We start from the raw sequence: 20095 nt of genomic DNA on the forward strand, positions 1-20095 counted from the left end.
ATGCCTCTTGAATTCTTCCTCTGATTTTCTGAAGCCTCCTTTTCAACTTCAATAAGGTCGACTCACTCTAAAAAATGCAAAAAACATTCTTTAACAAAGTTTTTTTTTTCTAATTGCTTTTAGTGAAACCAAGAAAAACAGATCTATTGCTTCTTTGTCTCTTCTTATTTCAGATTTATGAAAGGAAAAAAATGGATGACATTATGACACTTGGGACGAAGTATACAAATAAATTATCTGAGCATCATTGTTGAGATCCACCTCTTCTAAAGCATAACGGCGGCACAAAGCATAAGGATGATTGAATACAGTTCATCTCCAATTATATTTTCATCTAAGGATAATCAAGAAATACAATTAGTACTTATAAGGATTAACAGATTAATGGAATTGATTGATGTCCAATGAGCTACTTGATGCCACGTAAATCTCCAAATATGAAAATATAGGATTATGTAATCTGCCACAATTTTTTTATAACAGTTCAACAGTTAGGAAAAGAAAATATTAACATGCTTTAACGTGTCTAATTCACATTATATTCAAAGCATGAAAAGTATATCCGACTGAAATTGAAACCCAAGAATGCTTTTAATGTTTATCTATTCTACTGAACATATCAAACTCATTTAGCTTTGCCATCACATTTGTCTTTAGCTGTAGCTTTTCCAAATTCGACAGTATTGACACTATCACATGGACCAACCTATGGATAGAAGAAACTTCTTATTTAACACAACTATCCAATCTATCAATTACTTGAAAAATGCATCTCTTCTAAGCTCAAAGTGTGACTAATAATTAATCGTTATTGTTATAGATTTTTAGTTCTTTTTCATAGTACTGTTCTACCCTTTTCTTCTTCCTTATTTCTCAGTCAAGTCCTATAAACAGATTTAAAAATGAATCAGAGATTAAAGAATAAAGATAGAAAAGTCACCTTTAAGATTGTGTCAATAGTGTAAACCCTTGCCAGATAATACAACATAAAATAGTCTTGACATTAAACTGCAGCGCAAATACACCTTTGATCTTAGCTTTAACTCAAGGGTGAATCCCTCAAGGTGAAATCAATTAGATATATCTTGGCTTTAAGTCCTTCCATAAACCACCAAATTCAGATAATAGCAAAAATCAAACTTTACCTATATATTCATTATTTTGTTCTCTATTCTGATAGGTGTGGCCAAACTTGTCAAATACATCTCTTTCTCTCTCTGTCAGTTGACATGAACTATTTCACATTAAATAATGAGCTACAGAATCATTAAAGCAAGTTAGAAAATTATATTGGTATTTCAACTCAAATATAGGATAGACAGACATCTGTATCTAACCTGATTTGGGACATTTGTATCTCAAGTTATTCCATCTCATCATTATTCCATCCACTTTGGTCTTCCTCAATTGTTCTTTCCTCTCCATCTTCTTCCTCTTCTTGTTCTTTCTCATCCTCCTCACATAGTCATTGACATCAAAATCATCTTTTGCATGTTCCATATCTGCATCACAAAAACAACAGTCAATCACAAATAGAAAATAATAAACCATTATACTTGCAAAATATTTAGAAATCTTGCATCACCAATACTTACCTCGTCAAGCTCCATATCATTGTAGTCATCCAAAACATTGTCACTTTTTCACATCTTCATAGATATCTTTGCAAATAATCCCATTGTCAAGCCTAACTTTCAAAAAAATAAAAAGAAAATTTTTCCATCAAATTCAGAATAAAGTAAAACCTCGGTTGGGAAACTAACATTCCAGAGGGAGTAAATGTGTATGCAAACAGCTAAAGTAGCCCTTAATCCATGTGAAACCTTAGCACTAAAAGTAACACCAAAAAGCAAAGTAATCAAAGAAGCTCTATCTCTATTCGTCTTGGCAACTACAAATAGTTCAAGTCGCACAGTCAATGTTCCACTTGCTGCTCATAAAATATGGAGTTTTCTATGCTTGAAATTGTTTTAGAATTCAAATTCATTAACATGAGACCGAAAAAAAATAACAAAGAACAAATTGGAAAAGGGGGTGACAACTTTGACAACAACATTGTACATTAATTTCCAAAGCAAAGAACAAACCTTCAGTTAAAAAATTTATAAATGGTTATGGGTTTACCATTTTCCCCATTATAGTATCTCATTTTTTCATCCTAAACCACACATGCTAACAGGCATTGGAGTAATAATTAAAATAACACTAAGAGACACCTCTTTAGTCCGAATTTGTGGGTGGAATAATAATCAAAATGCTAGAAATCAAGCAAATGTCAAAGATGACCAACCATTTGAAAAGTTCTCAACGATTTCGCAACTATCATGTTCGTGCATCACAGGTGCTACACTCAGAACACTCTAGTACACATTATTGTTTCCTTTCCTTTCTTTGTTGCTGCATTTGGATCTTCTCATGCTATTCTCTTTCCATGTTGTTGGTCATGTTTCAATCTTTGCCATTAAAATTGAATGTTTATCTTTTAATGGTAAAGATTGAAACACAACTTAAAACATCAGAAGATCCGAATCCTTTTGCATCTCCTTAATATATAGAAAGCATAATTTCTTAAGGAAGAGACAATACTATCTCCTCTTAAAGAATTTGGCTCTGATCTACTAATACAAAACATGAGTGTTGTCTCTCATATTCATCATGCATCAGTTCACCAAGGGTTTGTTTGGATGTTAGAAAGAAAATGAAAAGAAAAAAAATAAGAGGAAAGAAAATGAGAGGAAAGAAAATAGAAATAAAAGTTGAGTTATTTGTGTGTTGTTTGGATGAATAGAAAATAGATGAAAAGAAAATAGAAGGAAAATTTTCTTTTGTTTGGATGGAAAGAAAAGTGAGAAGAAAGAAAATCATAATAATATAAAATTACATTAATGCCCTTATCATAAAATAAAATATAAATATTTTTATTTATTCATATTTTATTATATTTTATAAATATTATAAAATATTATAATTTTAAATATTTAATTTAAATTATTTATCTAATATATATAATATTTGAAATATAAATTTCTATTATAATAATATAATAAAACTAAATTTATATTAATATTTGTTAATAATATAACTAAGGGTAGTATTGGAAATACAAAAATATAACACTTTTTTTTTCTAGTTTTCTTGCTTGTGATGGAAAGAAAATTTTTTTAATGGGACCCACACTAAAATTTTCTTTCCTTCCTATTTTCTTTCATAACCAAACAAAGAAAAATATCATTTTTTACCCATTTTCTTTCTATCCATTTTCTTTCCACTCATTTTCTATCAAACCAAACATAGTGCAAGAGAGTTTTTTTCAAACGATAAAAATAAAAAATAAAAAAACAAAAAACAAATAAATTTAAATTTTGATTCCAGAGCAAAACCGCAGCTGTAAGGGAGAGACGAACGAATCCCCAGAGATTCTCAAAGGCCTTTATTGAGAACCCACTCCACACAACCCCGTTTGTGCTGCTCAGGATGTACACAATCTGTGGCACCACTATGAACCAAAACGACCCGTTCAGCGCCGCCGCCACCGCGACTGTCTACCACCCCAGCCACAACAGATAACAGCTTCTCATGCTCTTCATTGTACACCTGAGGCTTCGCACCAGCTTCCAATGATCTCCAAAGTCAGATTTCTTCCTAGGAGCCTCAAAGTACAGATCCTATATTAGATTTTTATGCAACAATGAGATGTAGGTACAGCTTCTCCTTGACCCATGTTTGGCTACATAGCATGAATAAAGTCACCAATCAAGGTCACAGGAAGATAAAGGGCGGAGGAAGATGTTGAGTTTGTAGGTGCCGAGTGAAATGGCGGAGCAAGAGTTGGAGTATCAAGGGGTTTAGGGTTTGTTTTGAAGTGGATGGTACGACTTTAGGGAGTTGAAATCTGGTGAGACTTGAGAGTAAAAAGGAGAAAGGGAAAGAATTTGAAATGGTGGAGATATCTCGTGTTAAAATAGCCTATTCTTCAGTTGCAGGTAGCAAATCCCCCTCATAAAAGATGATCTTCGGGACAATGAAGATCCTTGAAGCTTAGTTTTCTTTGCTTTTATTTGAAGTAAAAGGGAAGAAAGAGAATTTGATTTTGAGATGGATTTGAGCGGGAAAATTCCCGCTTCAAGGCACACTAGAGGAAATACTGTTCTTTCCTGCCACCTGTCGTCACCACCGATGATTGCAGAGATTGCAGGACTGGTTTACAAAGGCTCCACATTGTAGCTAAGCCGGTGGATGGGGAGACCAGGTCAACATGAGAATCCCGTTGAAGGGATGTGATGAATGGGTTTATCGTTGTTGGGCCTTGTTTCATTCCTGAAATGTTATTAGAGGGCCGTGAGTTGTTGGATTGATTAGGTTTTTTGATATAGTGAACTGTAACCGGAAATAAAAGAGAGAAAATTGGATGATAAACTCAAAATTTCCATTTCAATGTTAGGGATAGGCCCCAAAAAATAATAGATTGATCCAATTAGATAATTGTTTTGAGAAAATTGATTCGCCAATGAGCATTGGCTCTAGTGGCATTTCTCCCCTCTCCCCACCTCAAGGTCTAGGGTTCAAACCCTAGAGGATGCAATTGAGGAAAAAATGTGATAAATATGTGAGGAGTGTGTGGGTGTATCCTATACCTAGGATTGGGGGTTGTCCAATCCACCGACCAAAAAAAAAAATTGATTCTTTTCCAATGATGGAAAAATGTTGTCGGAAAAAATACTTTCTCATGATAACAAATAATACAGAAAACTGGCGATATAAAAATGTCACATGAAACATATTTCAAAAACATGCCTATGAAAATATTAAATTTTACTTTTTAAAAATATTACAACACCTTGATAATTATTTTTGAAAATAAGAAAATAATATTCGAAGATTGAATTTTAAAAAATTAATATAGCTTTTAGTTTATTCCTAAAGCACTAACAAATTCTGTTAAGCATTAATTTAAAAAATACTAAATTATTACTCAGGTTTATTAATTGTGTTAGCAATTATGAATTCAAATTTAATATTAAAAATATTAAAATAATCTTTTATTTAATTCTAAAAGAATAAAATAGTAATGTTTTTATGATTAATAGTTTTACATGTGCATCCAATTATATAACGACATGTCAAGAAAAATAATTACGTTTTACGATTAATAGTATGAATAGTCATGTAAATGTAAAAATGCAATTGAACGACTAAACAAAACATTTTACATTGTCGATGTATTAAAATTAAACTTTGATGGCTATCAGTGCTTAAGAGAAAGCGGAGGCTGTATGTTAGCCTCCCTTTCTTCTGAATCTTACTTGTTGCATTTTCAAAGGAAGTTAGGAGATATATTTTACTTTTGTCTTGTATTGCGTTGAGAGACACTTTTTTTGTCTGCGATAGAAACAGAAATAGAGTAGAGCAGTATAAATAACACCCAGATATATCCTTGTTCAACTACTAAATGCAATGTAACCTACATCCAGTCTCCATCATAAACTTAATAGAATTTGACTAACTTTTTCACTGAATTACATACACCAATGTTTTGAATAGGATCTTCCCAATCCTATCTGGGACAAATCCAGATTTTGACCAAATCTAAATTTGACTAGGACTCATCGTAGCTTTCAATAGCCAAATGCTAACCCAACTTATAAGGGAATCCACACATGATCATGAAGCAAAAACAGAAAAATGTACAAAGAAAATCTGAAACATCTTACGGCTTTTTCTCCAAGTGTAACTCATTGCCTTTTACCTCTCATTAGCAGTTTCTCACAATTCTGCGTTTTGTTCTTACTCTCTTGTCTTCAACCGTTGGCCGTCCACCCTTATTATAGAAGAGTGGAGCTTTCAAGGTTGAAGCAAGTTCAAAACCCATATTGTCTTCTTCTCCTGCATAGAGCTGCAACGGCTTCGTCAGTAAGGAGAGAGAGATCCGAATCTGTTGCATGCATCTTACCCATTCTCTCTCATCATTTTTCTTCAAATTTTTGACAATCTAGCCCGTAGAGTTTTGCTTTGGCCCGAAGTTTGGATTTGGACCATGGATCTTCTACTATCCGGATTTGGCTTTGATTTCTCCATCGTTGCTTGATTGTGCTTGAGACTTGGTAGATTTCTTCTTAGATCCTCGGTGCAGCACAAATGAGGAAAAATAGTTTTTGATGTGCTCTAACTGTAGTGTGACTAGCCTCTTGGTATTAGCCCTTTCTTCTTGTATGGATGCGGAAACACGCCTTTTGTTCTGCAATCCACCGTAGCTTTTGCACCTTCCATTTCCTTCTTTATTCATTGTTGAATGACGTGATCGAAGAGAAGGAGAACTGGGAGAAAAGAGACGATTTGGCTTTTGGTGAAAGGCAAAAAAGGTTAAATGATGTGGCATAGTTGTAAGAATCAGTCCGGACTGGCCTGTTCGACTGTAGAAACCGACGGACCGGACTCCCAATTGGTCTAGTCCAATCTTGGAACAGCATAAGAAAAAGAACCGGTCAAAGCCGATGAAAACTTTTCAGAATCAGTAAAAATCGGTTCAACTGATACATTCGGGAGAAAATTCCGAAATTAATGAAGATGTCGTTCGAACTTGGGTCTTCTTTATTCTGCATGCTCTCCTTAGTGCTAAACTATGTTGTTCCTTCTTATTTTAAATGCTAATTATTAATATATAGTAAAAACGTGAATTAATTTTTTTAAATATTATTTTAATTTTATACTCAGTTATATTTAAATTAATTTTATTTTTTGTTATTCATAATTATTAATATAAATATAAGTAAATATGTATAAATAAAAATATATCAAATATTTGTATCAATTATAGTATGATTTTTTTATGATTCTATCATATTTATTAATATTATTTGTCAATAAATACATATAATATATAACGATATTATAAATATAAACTAATTAGTTTGTTTTTAAAATAAAAAATATTGAGGTCAATATTAAAAAAAATTAAAAAATCTTTATTATGGAAAAGACTAAAATTTTATATACTTACTTAATGATTAGTAGATTGTAAGTTGTTTATTATAATTTGTTAAATTTTGATTGTTTTTAAAATATTACTGAAGATATATAAAAATATATCTTAAACACATAATATTTCTGGCAAACTAGACCAAATTCATTAAACAAATTAAACAATTTGTAACTTCTTAAAAATGTTTGTTCATTAGCTGCTTGGTCTGTTTTCTAAACTCAACTAATTTTAATTTGTGAAGACAGAAATATCATGATTTCTGATTGAGTTTTTTAAATTTAACTAATTTTAATCTGAGAAGACAGAAATATCATGATTTTTTATTATGTTTTAAGACAAAAATTTGAATTGAATTTTTACAATGCTAAAATACCATGTCAATTATTGTAGTAAAAAAAAATTCTCTTGTGAAATGAGAGGAGATTTTATATAATAATAAATAAAATATTTTATTAGAATGTTTTTTGTACAACACAGTTGGATATATGATTTTTATGAATTCTGTTGATTACTGAACATATTTTTTAGAATTTCATATATTTGATTATATATATCTTGAAGTCAAATTTCAAAATTTTTAAAACTATTGACCTTGTACATCTGATCTATTAGTGATCAAACTGAATTTGAGAAGACTTGCGGCAAGAATAATATCTAATATTTTTATATCTTTTAGTGATCTAAATAATTGTTTATGGTGGAAATTGTTTAAAAAATAACATTGGGTAACACTATTTTATAAAAATATCATACACTGTGAACTACAGGCTTCAGCAAGAAATTATGGACCACTTTTAATATTGATTAATACAAAAGGAGTAAGTCAACTGTTAAAAAATATAAACATAATTGATCACTTAAAAAAAATTAATCCAACTTATCCCGAAAAGTTATTCTTTGCGCATTAAATATTTAATCGATAATTTCGTGCCAAATAAAATTATGAATTTTTTATTTTTATAAATTAAATAAATGTAATAATTATTAAAATAAATAATTTTACGAATATTTATCGAAATAAATATTTTTTTTATCTCGTTTACGAGATAATTTTACATGTATCTTGTTTATAGTATAAACGAGATATACGTAATTTTTCAATTTTTGTATATTTCATTTATATTGTAAACGAGATATATGCATTTAAAAATAATTTAATATAATTTTTTAAAATAATAAAAAAAATTAATGCTTTTAATTTGACTAAACTCTTATAAATAGAATGTTTCAAATAATAGAAAAGATAAACTGTTTATTTTAAACTGTCCACTGTTAGATTGCCTCTTAATAGATATCATCCAACTAATCAAATCATCTCTTAAATTGTCCACTAAATAATACAGTTATTTAAATTATATTTTAAATTTTTATATAATCTATCCAACAAATAAAATTTCAAATTTTTAAATGAAATAATTAAATATAATTTTTAAAATTTTAAATTTTAAATTTATGAAATTTTGTTTATTGTATCAGAGTACATAAAAATTTTGTTTGTTGCATGGGAGTATATCAAAATTTGAAATATAATTTAGAAAGAACTCAATGGAAATTAATTGATTGGTTTGATGATTTAAAACTGAATTCAAGATCACCGTGTTAATAGTGGGTAATTTAAAAGTTTAACAGTGCACTTGTTAAGGTGTTAATGTACTTTTAAAATAAATGTGTTAAATTATATTTGTAACTACCCATTATCAATAATGGGTAGTACATTTGTTTTCTTCTGTATTCACTCAATGTTTTTGTTTTTTTTACGGAAGTACATATAAATTTTATTTGTTGCATGGAGTACATAAAAGTTTGAAATATAATTTAAGTAAAAAAAAATTCATATTATATATCAATAGAGTAGATACATACATTAACTGAGTCATTAAATAAATTAAGTATGTTTAAATTATATTTTAAATTTTTAAATAGTGGGTAGATAGAAAAGAGGTAACCATATTAATAGTGGGCAGTTTAATAGTTTCTAAATAAATATATTAATCCATATCATTTAAAATAGACTAAAACTAATCAAACATATCCATTTTAATCCTTTTTATGTACTAATTATATACTAAAAGTTTGGATTATTAATATTTTTTATTATTTTTAATTTTATTTAGAAAAATATATATATCTCGTTTACAGTAAACACGTGTCACATACACCTCTCTTATCTTGTTTATACTGTAAACGAGATACATGCAAAATTATCTCGTTTACACTAAAATTGGAGTATTTATTTCGATAAATATTCATAAAATTATTTATTTTAATAATTATTATATTTATTTAATTTATAAAAATAAAAAATTCATAAAATTATACGTTCAAACACCACAAAAAAAATTAGAACAGTGAATTTGGTGTTTTCAAGCCCTACATGTGGATTATAATTTTAATCAACTTATCTAATTATTTCTATTTGCATGAAAACTCATACTTTTTTTTATATGTGTCTTCCTTACGATAACATAAGTTTAGTATATGTCAAATGTACGATAAAAAGGTGCAATGTGTTTTTAAATAAGAAAAAAAAAGTTTAGGGCCAATAATTTTATTAAATTTTGGCCGGCATGTAACCAACAAAGAATAGTGAGTCATTGGATGAAATCTCAAACCAATCTCACACCATTAAAATCATCATTGATGACTACAACTCCCAAAAGTTGCTGGCCCCTTAACACTCCTCTAAGAAAAATATACCTAATGGGGTCATTGGGATACGATAATGGAGATAATTGTTTCGACATTTAGTGAGAGCCCGGCTAGGGTGCGATGATGGCTCAGCGTGGCAAAGCAAAGACGCCATCCCTTTTTTTTGCCCCAAACAAGACCCATGTCGCGAGCCTTGCTCTAATGGAACACGGGATGTTCAAAACCCCGTTTGACTACACCCCCACTAAGCCAGCTCCATCGCACCTTCCATGAGCTTACGTCACTTCCTCTGCGCCAGCTGCATACTGCAACAAGGGGCCAACATCTAGGAGTGTTCATGGTGCGGTTTGGTTCGGTTTTGCAGATAAAAGTCATCCGATCCAATCGTTTAATTAAGCTGCGGTTTGGTTTGGTTTGATTTTTAACCAAAACCATTCGAACCAAACCAAATCAATTAAAATCGGTTTGGTTTAGTTCGGTTTGTTCGGTTTTTTCAATCAACTAAAAGAAAAAATCTATCATACCATTTCACAATCATATAACACAAATACGCAATAACTAATAAAGGTCTTGATCCAATATTTCACAGTTATAGATAAAAAAACTACATATTACACTGTTTAAACTGACTAATGTGTTAACAATTCAGTAAAACACAAACACATATAAGAAAATGAATTCCTTATTTATTAAAAGACCATATATATATATATAGGCACATGGTTCTCTGGATTCTTTGAGGCCCATAATCTAACTCGCTTTGCTCTTGCTTGTTTTCCCACTAGAATAACAGCAATATAAAGTTTAGATATATAGCTTTGGCACAAAAAAATGAAAGAAACAAGAAAAAGTAGTATATCACTTACTGTTTCTAGTTCTGGACTTTTGTCATAGGCTTAGTAGTGCCATGCTAAACCCTTCTTCAGCATCATTTCCTTATCATAAAAGAAAAGCAAAATAAGAAACTCAAAAGCAATCCTATGTTATATTAGAGCTACATTGAACTAACATGTATTTCGTTATTATTTAATTGTATCTAGCTACATTAATTCAAGAATGTTCCAAAGGCAACATTGACAAATGAATGAAAAATCGAGAGAAAGTACAAACCAAATTACTTGTGCAAAAACGGCATTATAGTAGAGATCACCGACGCAACGACCATAGCGATCTTGTCCATATACAAAGATCCCCAAAGACTTTCCTTGAACAATCTTTGTTGGTTCATTTTTAGCTTCCTTTCCATATGGCATTACACTTTTAGGAGCATCAATTCCTTATAGCAACTACATCAGCACACAAAACTCAAATCCAACATTTAATAATACACATGCAGAACCCTAACAATAAAAAACATAACTTCTCTAACAATCAGAACCTAGAACCTTAACAATCAGAAATAATACACATTCAGAAGCTAAAACCCCCCAAATACAACAAACTGCATAAACAAATACAACAACACCAACAATTAAACACTCAAACAGCAAGTAGCAACAAATCAACAATGCACCAGTAAATAGCAAATGGTAAACATTACCTGAATCGGTGGCTCGGGCTCTATATTGACTTGGGAAGAAGGCTGAGTGGGAGACTTGGAGGTGCTGGGTTGAACTGATGATCGTGGCCAGAACCTAGAAACGCTGCTGGGTGGTGGCGTCTCAACGGTGACGGCGTTGTGCTATGCTGCCCTGTTGAGTCAGTGGGTGGTGGCGTGTTACTGGCCTTCTGGGTCAGTGGGTGGCGTGCTGGCCTGATGTGCGACGGGCCGACAGCGTCGTGTTGGGATCTCTGCTCTGTCCGCGTCTTCGCGAAGAGAAAGGCTTCGGCGTTGGGATTCGGAGGAAGGCTTCACGGTGGTGGGACTTGGGAGGAACGTGGGTGCCGCAGGCAGGTGCGGCTGGGTGCACAGGTGTCGAGATTTGGAGAAGAGAAAGCGACTGAGTACTGAGCTAGGTTAGGGATTGGGGATTTGGGGGTTGGGGTCAGGAACGCTCACACTCGCGCACAGCAGCATTTCATTCATTTGGGGGGTGTCTGGGGGGTGGGGTTAGTAATTTTTAGGGTTTTTTTCCTAGCCGGTTCGATTCGGTTAGGGTTTTCATGCTCAAAACTGAAAACCAAACCGAATCACAAAAAAACAGCAAAACAGGTTTTTCTCGATTTTTTCAATTTTTGGTTAATTCGGTTTTCGGTTATTTCGATTCGGTTTGTCGGTTTACTTCGGTCGGGATTGGTTTTGACACCCCTAAGGCAACACTGACATGTGAAACAAAGTGAAAATAAATCTGTATTTCTGTATGAACTTTGATCTGTACTAGCGCGACCCTAAATAGATAGATAAAAAATTGATGCTCGGAACAGAGGAGGACTCACTGAGAGGCTGAGAGCGCAGAGCAGAAGAGGACAAAGGTGGCAGTAGTTCAGCACAGATGCTCGGAACACAGGAGGCCTGACTGAGAGGCTGGGAGAGCAGAGCAGAGGAGGACAGAGGTGGCAGCACAGAAGCTTAGAAAAGAACAGAACAGATGCTCAGAAGTTCCGAACGGCGACCTTCGAACAGACGACGCCAACGACCTTAGAACCATGACCTTCGAACAGACAACGCCGACTACCTTTGAACCGCGACGGTGGCAGCCACTGGTGGTGTCGCTTGTGGTAACGACGGTGGAGTCCAGAGTTTCGCACCGCAACGGTGGCAGCCGCTGGTGGTCACTGCCGGCGTCACTTGTAGAGTTGTGGTGTGCAGAGTGGATACAGATCGAAATTAGGGTTGAGGAGGGAGGCTACTGTGTCAATGGGGGTCTATGATAGCGGAGGGGAAAGGGGATCTGGGCCTTTAACTTCGGATTTTTTTTGGGCTCCAAAACCGTGCTGTTTTTAGGTTAAGTTAAAAAATCGGTCTCTTTAAAAACTTGTTCGGTTCGATTGGTTCACTGGCTAACTGTCGGTTCAACCGATTTTTCACCAATTTTTTGGAAAGAGGTTCTGGAGGTCAACCGGATCAGTTAGGTGATCGGTTTCTGGTTAACCTGATTGAACTAGCTGGTCCGGTTTAATTTTCAGAACAATGTTAATAACAAAAATAATTGAAGAAGAATAATCACAATAATAACAATTTAACCATCATAAACGAATTAAAACAATAATCACAGTAAAAAGTACCTTCCAGGGCACGCAAGACGAGCATAGACGAGCGCAATGGGGACGGCATTTTCGACTAGATGCAACAAATGCGGGGGCGCGGTGGGGACGCAGCGGTAACACAGTGGTGGCTGGAGGAGCAGAACGACAGAAAAGAAGATTTTGCTTTGCTAAGGAAGTGAAGGTCAAAGGAAATGCTGAGAAGGTGCGATTGTCGAATGAGGAAGAAGAGCGGACAACTAAACGACGACTGTGGTGCCTGAACTCAACGGAAGGCGACAGTCCTTGCAGCGGTGTTAGAGAAGCTAGGGTTTCAGGGTTTGTTTCTTTGATTTCTTTCAGGGAATCAGGGTTTCATTCTTTGAATTTGAGTGAGCAGAAGGGGAAGGAAGTCACGCGACGCGTGATTCTTTTCCTGTTTCTAGGAAAATCGGCCGGTTTTGGTTCCGTCCAATCGGCCAGGATTTGGTTCTGTCCAACCGGCTGGTGAAACAGGTCATGTATGGTTTTTAGAATTGCGGTTTTTCCATTTGAGTCAAACTGCAAATGCGTTCGATTTGTGGTTGGACCGATCCGACCGGTTAGTCTAGCCCGATTTCTAGAACCATGATATTTTAAGCAACAAATTATTCAAGGTTCAATTAGTAACAAATTCATACTAGTGATGATTTTCAGCAACAAAAATACTAGTTTAGTGAACAAATCAAAGTGTAGTCATGTATTACAGCAATAAAACTGAAAAAAAAAAGAACAGAAAAATTTGTTGGAACTCACCAAATTGGGGACTAGCTTTTGGTTTCATGAAGGAAGTTGATGGTAAGACTCGAAGCAAGGAGACGACAACAATGACCAGTCCCGGAACCTACTGCTTCTGTCGCTAGCGGCTGTGAGCGAAAGGAAGGGGCACGATTGAGTGAGAGATGGTAACAAGAGAGAGAGAGAGCGACAATGACAATCAATCCTAGGACATTCTGCTTTTGCCACCGGTGATGACAAGCGCAGGAAAGGTGCACGTGCGCGATTGAATACAAGACGGTGATGACTAACGACAACCTTGAGTGCGAGAGCTTGTGAGACATAGTGAGAGAAATGAGAGAAATCGAGTTTTAGTGAGATAGTGATGAGAGGAAGTACACATTTAGGGCATAAGGGTTTTGATGAAGAAAAATGACGTTGTTTTCGAAATTTAAAAAACAAACATTAAGCATGACCTGGTCCAAGTTATGTTGCTGGTTTTGATAAAAATTGGACGGGTTAAATTGGTTTTTACCAGATCCGATGTTTAGACGGTTAGGAAGGTGGCTCAACTCAGCCAAGTGACCGGGTGATTGAGTTTTTGGTAAAACTGATTGGGTTGAGTCGAGTTTGATAATTATGTTTTATAGCATCAAAAGAGATTAACAGAGATAGCTCCTCCAATGTCTACCTTATCGCACCAGAGTCAATCATTCATTAAGATGAGTGTAATGTATTGATATGAATAGTTTGATTTCATTGTACATCTAATAATTCAAATAATAAAAATAGTTTGTCATTCTTTGTCCTTACAATTTGTCTTCAATTTATTTATTTATTACACTCATCAATCAATATAAAAAAAGACATGTCCCTTATAAGTATGTGCTTTTTAATTTTCAAATTGACTTAACATTGGTGTTTTTCACCATTATTGAAGCTATGGGTGTAATTTCCGAGTGTGGAAGATGTAACACCCTACCACACAGAGTCTTATGCTTAAGTCATAAAATAGAGGTGGCGAGGTATTACGATCTCTGAAATAAAATTTAGTACGTATAATATTGCAAAAATATTCATAACTATGAGCCTTTGAAGAAAAGTGGGTAAATTAAAACCGATAAATCAAAAAGCGCAACACTCTGATCGCTAACGTAAACGAACAGCTAGAGAACAAGCTAAAGCGAAGAGATATACAAAGAGTGCCAAAATACATATATCAAGACTCGGGACTCGGCTTGCAAAGATAACCGGTCCGAGCACATAGTATACATACATATATAGTAAGGAAATCCTTAAAGATAACCCAAAAGACAATATACAAATCCAGTTTCTCCAAAATAACCTCTAAGAGGAGTAAATACAAAATACAAATACAATAGAGAATATAAGTATCTAAACAAGTATATAAGATCAAAATAACATCCCCAAAGTTAAGGATCTCCGCCAAAAGGAAGTCTCCAGCATGCCTCAACGACGAACCTCACGTCTTGCATTTGAAAACCACAAAATCAGCATGAGTGAGAACCGGAGGTTCTCAGCATGGCAATAGTGCCCAAATACCTAACATGTAATGTCCTGGGAAAGCCGAAGGTAATCTTAGAACTTCCAGATTATAAAAACGAAAACAGGCGACTAACTTAAGGATCTTCGGTCTAACTATATATATATCCCCTTTCCAAATCCTGCAAACCTCCCAACCGCCAATAGTAATAAAGATGCAAACACAAGTATATCAAACAAGAAATGCACAAGTAGAAAATAGATAGGACAATTAGGCAATTAGCAAGTAACAATGCAATCAATTAGGCATTCCAAACAAATCACGTATAATGCATATGATGCATGCCTGTCCTAGTGGCTGATGAGTCTCATCTGTCGGTTATAAAGCCAACCCAACAAGTCCTGGTAGCTAACCATTGGACTGTCCCTCTATCGCGCATCCCCAACTCGAGTTATCCACAAACATAATTATAATTCATATCCAACACCCTCACTGGTGTATATTCACGGGGGCGAGCTCATCCGGAACTTTCACAGTGTCCGGCTACACTTACGACATAGGGTTAGCAGAGTATCGAGTCTCCACCTAGAGCACGTGGTGGCTAGCCACTGCTTTCACCCAGGAAAAGAAAGATGGAGTGCAATAATCACAATATCAACAATTCAGCATATATGCATTTAATCACAACCATACATTAACATTCATCTCAGCCATTTGGCTTAAAAATTCATAAATCATTATCAGCCTTAACCATCATCACACACAGCCCTTCGCCTCATATCACCCTCAGCCATTTGGCTCACATCATACACGATACTCCACCATCCTCCTTAACAACTCATCTCGTCATCATTAATCATAATTTATCATGCTATCTCCTTCCTTCACCTACAAGTTACCCTCTCCCATAGTTACTCTCATTCACTAGGCATTCTATATCAATTTAAGAATTAAAGAACGAAATTGGGGGTTTATAAGTGGAAAATAACATTTCGAAAGGTTACAAGCTTGTCGAAAATGTGAAAGTCTTGAAAATAATAGCTTTAGAAAAGGATTGGGTCGCGTGCATATGCACAGGGGTGTGCGTGCGCACGCCCAGGAGTATTTTTAAAAGTGTGCGTACGCACAGGTCTATGCGTACGCATAGAAAACAAAATCTCCATAGTTGGGCGCGCGCACGTCGTGTGCTAATGCCACCACCAGCGTGCCATTCCCAACGTGTGCGTGCGCACAGGCCTGTGCGTATGCACAGCTCGAAATCCTTCGTTGGTTGTGTGCGCGCACAGGACGTGCTAGTGCTGCCACCAGTAGCCCTGTCCGCGTGTGCGTACGTACAAGGTTGTGCATGCGCACATGACCAAATTCTCGCAAAGTGTGCGTGCGCACACAAACCAGAAATCATAAATTCTGCAGAAATTGCAAAATTCATATTTTTAACCCAAACTTCCAATGATCATATCTCCTTCCACAAAATTTAGATTTTCACCAAATTTAAACCATTTCAAAGCTTATAAAATTATATTTCCATTGATATAAAAATCATCAAATTTTGAAAACAATTGCTCAAGATATGATCCGTTAAAGTTAATCAAAATTCCAATTTTCACCAAAACTTATAAACTCCCCTTTTTAAAACATACCCCTATCAAACTCATTCCAAAACCAACTAAACTCAATGATTCAAAACCAAATACTTTCATCCACTCATTCGATCATCAACCCACCAATTTTACCATATTTAGCCAAGTCACATATCATAGTCAACATTCCATAACTCAATTCAATATTCATTCTTTCCCCTCTCAATTTCTAAAACAACAATCAATTTCATCAATCACCAAATATTTTCACAATCCACCAAAAATGCATACATACTAATACAAGTCACATTATCCATTAATTACATCAATAATTCCAAATCTTATCCTAGGGCCACTAGCCTACGTTTTCACAACCACATTATATTTTAGATACAAGAAACCGAAACTATACCTTAGCCGATTTTTGTTCCACTCGAATCACTCTCAAATTCACTTTTCCTCAACTTTCAGTGTCACAATGCTTCACCAACAGATTTCCAAGCACAAGCTCCACTCCAAGGCTTGCCAAAACTACCAATCAAGTTCCAACACACACACATATAAAGCCTAAACCACAATATCACACCCAAACACAATAACTCATTACTCAATACCTCAAATTCAATATTTCACTAGGATTTGAGATCTCTTACCTCACCCAAGGATCAAGGGAGTAAGAACAAGTCTTCCCCTCAAGCTAATTTGATCCTATAACACAAAGGAGTTCACAAATTTTAACATTGTGCCCAATAAACTCGAAATCAAGGGCAGAGAATTCGAAGGGCAAACTGTAACTTACCTAAAGATTTTTTGTGTGTGTTTTGTAGAGCTTGACACAGCAGTTACATGGCCGCAAACGGTGCATCAAGCAGAGCTCCGGATCAAAAGATATGATCAATGGAAGATTGGTGTGAATAGGAGTAAGGGTTTTCACACTTTTTCCCTTTTCTTTCTTTGTGTAGCATGTGTGTGTTGTTTTGAAGAGAAGAGATCTGAGCTCTCATTAATTAAGGAGGCTTGGCTGGGCCCTTGGGCCAACTTGGGTCTGATTGGCCCAGTTTGGCCTGTTCGGCCCAATCTTGGGCCGATTTCTTTAAAATTGGTATCGAAATTCTCGTTTTAAAATTCTCTATCATTTTAAACCATAAAAACCTAATTTCTCACTTTCTATAATATATTTTAATTTATGGGTTAATTAGCCATAAATTAACCGAGTTTTACATTAGAAGGGTTAGAGAAGAAATCGAAGATTTAAATTTGAGTTTTCCTAATTTATTTTTTTAATTAAGAAAATTTACTCACCAATTTGGATTTTCAATTTCTTTTAATACAAAATCAATTCACCAAACTTGTACAAAATAAAAAAATTTCACCCAACACACAAATCAGAGGCTCCAATTTGTGATAGCTCAAAATTCAAATTCTTCAAACCCAAAATCAGAGTCTCCATTTTCTTTCCACCCCAAAAATTGATCCTTTAATTTGCACTTTCAAAAGAAAAAAAGATCCATATCTATAAAAAAACACGCAATCATTCCATAACAATGGATTATACAATTCTTTAATTCATAACAAAAAAAGTCATAAGTATGAGCTTTTTAATGTGTTCATAGTATACTATTATTAGGACAGTTGTTTATATTAATGAGTGCCATGATTTACTTAGAATCACAGATTCCAGAACCAAAATTTTAGGGTTAAGTACTTTTTTTGTTCTTAAGATCTTAGGCCAAAATCAAAATCGTCCCCGACCTTATTAAAATCATCCTCAATGTTACAAAACGTTATAAAATCGTCCTTTTCTGCTTTAATTTTATTTTATTTTATCAAGTTACTCTTAATAATCAATTTAAATAATAAAAATAATATTAAAAAATAAAAATAAACCCTTCCCCCCTCACCTCCACCTCCACTCCCACTTCCTTATCTCTTTCCTTTCTTCTCTTCCCATCCAAGCAGAAAATCTACAAGCAGAAAATCTCACAACAAACTCAGATTATGCAATACAAACAGAAATTTCAATTCACAAAGAAGAAAACGCAGAAGAAGAATCAGATTTCTATTTCCTAGTCCAACCACAGCAGCAACAAGCAAAATCAACAGCAATGGCAGTTCAAACAACAATTCAACAATCCTCATTGTCAAGTTATAGTTACAAATATGCGGTGCCACAATTTCAGCAGCAATAATAAAATTTATGCCAAACTTCAAAAATCATGGATACAGAAGAAGAAAAACTCGATGCAAACTCAGATTCAACAAACAATTCCACAACAAAATTCCAGAATGTATCAACAATTTTAGATTCAGATTTTCAATTCCACATCCAGATAAAACCGTATCAGAGATATCTTCTTCAAGGAACAAATTCAACTGATTTGAAACACAAGCAACAAAAGGTTAGATTTATCATATCATTTAATTAGAAATTTTGGAGTTAGAGTGAAGACATTTCACTGTTTTTTTTAGATTTTTATATTTTATTTTATATATGAGATAATTATTCAATTCATTAAATGTGTAATATTTTTTAGAAAGATTCAATATTTTATTGCGTCGTGTTATTAAACTTCTTATGTCAATTTTAAGTCATTTTGGTGCTATCAATATGATCTTTAGTATTCAATTTATTTTCTACATATTATATCATTGTATTTTGATACTATTTGTTTTGTTCAATTCACATCATAGTTTTTTTTTAATTCAATAATTGAACTCAATTAATTGACTAAGAAAATAAAAGTTTATATTTTGATACTTTCATCCATGCTAATTTATAAATGAACAATTTAGTGCTTTCTATTTTAAAATACACGATGTATTTTAAACAAGGATAAAGTATATTTTTGTCTTTAAAATTTGTTTAAAATTTAAAAAATATCTCTAAATTTTATTTTATTTTAATTTCATTCTAAAAATTTTCAATTTGCATCATATATACTTCAGATGAGTGGTGACTAATTTTTCAAAAATTTTTAAATTAATTTAGCAATAATTTCACAATAACAACCTTTAACATAAGTAAATCAGACATAGTTGAGTCACAAAAAAAGAATTAGACATGGCACCGGATTCGATGGTCCCAGAACGTTTGGACCATTAAATGGTCCCATAACAAAACATGTTTTAAAGTTTTTTTAACAATTGCTACATAGTCCTTTAACTAATTTTAATTACAAATTAAACCCATATATTTTATTTAATTATAAAAACTATTTTTATTTTATAAATTATTATTTTATTAATAATCTATTATATTTGTTAATAATCAAAAATAAAAATAATAACGAATTAAATCTTCCATTGACCGTAATAAAGCTTTTGGCCATTCAAATGGATTAAAAGTTTATATTTGATCCGTGAAATTCGTGATGAATCATAAAATCATGTTTCCTTAAAAACCAATCGATCGGATTATCAAAACAATCGATTGAATTATAACTCAATCAATTGGATTACAGTTTATCACAAAACAATCGATTGAAAATTGCAAGGCAACATGGT

General features: G+C 33.6%; 1 long non-coding RNA gene across 1 annotated transcript; it reads right to left on the reverse strand.

Annotated features, from left to right (window-relative positions):
- Positions 1–10167: 10167 nt before the first annotated feature.
- LOC112702037 (uncharacterized) lies at positions 10168–12493 on the reverse strand. The gene is made up of 5 exons (XR_003153914.3): positions 12005–12493; positions 11169–11887; positions 10739–10914; positions 10495–10563; positions 10168–10409 (listed from the first exon to the last, which is right to left on the reverse strand). It is a non-coding gene; the product is annotated as an uncharacterized lncRNA (long non-coding RNA).
- Between the last annotated feature and the right edge of the window lie 7602 nt (positions 12494–20095).

This window comes from Arachis hypogaea, chromosome 1 (genome assembly GCF_003086295.3).
Source record: "Arachis hypogaea cultivar Tifrunner chromosome 1, arahy.Tifrunner.gnm2.J5K5, whole genome shotgun sequence".
Taxonomy (NCBI): domain Eukaryota; kingdom Viridiplantae; phylum Streptophyta; class Magnoliopsida; order Fabales; family Fabaceae; genus Arachis; species Arachis hypogaea.